Genomic DNA, 723 nt, shown 5'->3' with positions numbered 1-723 from the left:
GGTGGTGGTGCAGATGGGCACAGGTGGCCATGGGCCTCAGCATGGCGGTGTTTGCAGATTTGGACCTGGGCAGCTCTGACCTGAAAGCTCCGTGGGACTTGTGCGGAGCCCACTCACCTTGGCTGTTCAGTAAATCATGTTGTTGACTTTAAGGAAAAGAAACAGGAAATGGAAAAACCAGTAGCTGTTTCTGAACTCTTCACAACTTCTCCAATTGCACAGGGAAAATCAAACCAATCAGAATCTTCACTAGACTGATAATTATTTTTTGGACCCATCCCGCTGCAATGTTTTGAGAGCAACTGCTTCAGGGGTCCAGCTCTGTGCCATCGTTACCACTTTTCCAAAGACAGAAAAACATTTTCGTGTTGCTTGCACACATTTAGATGTGGATTTGATCTACATAATTGTAACAGAGAAGCCACCCTTTGACTTCAAAAGACCCCCTATTAATGGGGCAATTGATCAAGTTCTGGGCTTTGAATTTGTCCATAGCCCTGCTCTCAAAGAGTCTACAATGAGAAGGTACATAATTTCTAATACCCTCATTCTGATTTGTGTCTACAAGGAAAGAATATACTTATACCTAGTACTGCAGAAAGGCTTTTGGAAGCAAGTGGGCCGTGACATGGCAAGCCTAAGGCTGCCATCTGGGCTGTGAGAGTAACGCCGAGGCTGCGGTGTCTACAAACTGCCGAGCAGTGCTTTTCCACAGGGGAACCA

General features: G+C 46.1%; 1 pseudogene; it reads left to right on the top strand.

Moving 5' to 3' along the window:
• Positions 1 to 41: 41 nt before the first annotated feature.
• The window catches only part of LOC103263285, a 10,793-nt pseudogene continuing 10,111 nt past the window's right edge, over positions 42 to 723 (top strand).

Source organism: Carlito syrichta, unplaced genomic scaffold (assembly GCF_000164805.1).
Source record: "Carlito syrichta isolate Samal-C Ts95f unplaced genomic scaffold, Tarsius_syrichta-2.0.1 Scaffold304785, whole genome shotgun sequence".
NCBI lineage: Eukaryota > Metazoa > Chordata > Mammalia > Primates > Tarsiidae > Carlito > Carlito syrichta.
The sequence above is the reverse complement of the archived record's forward strand: the minus strand, read 5'-3'. Positions and strand labels throughout refer to the sequence as shown.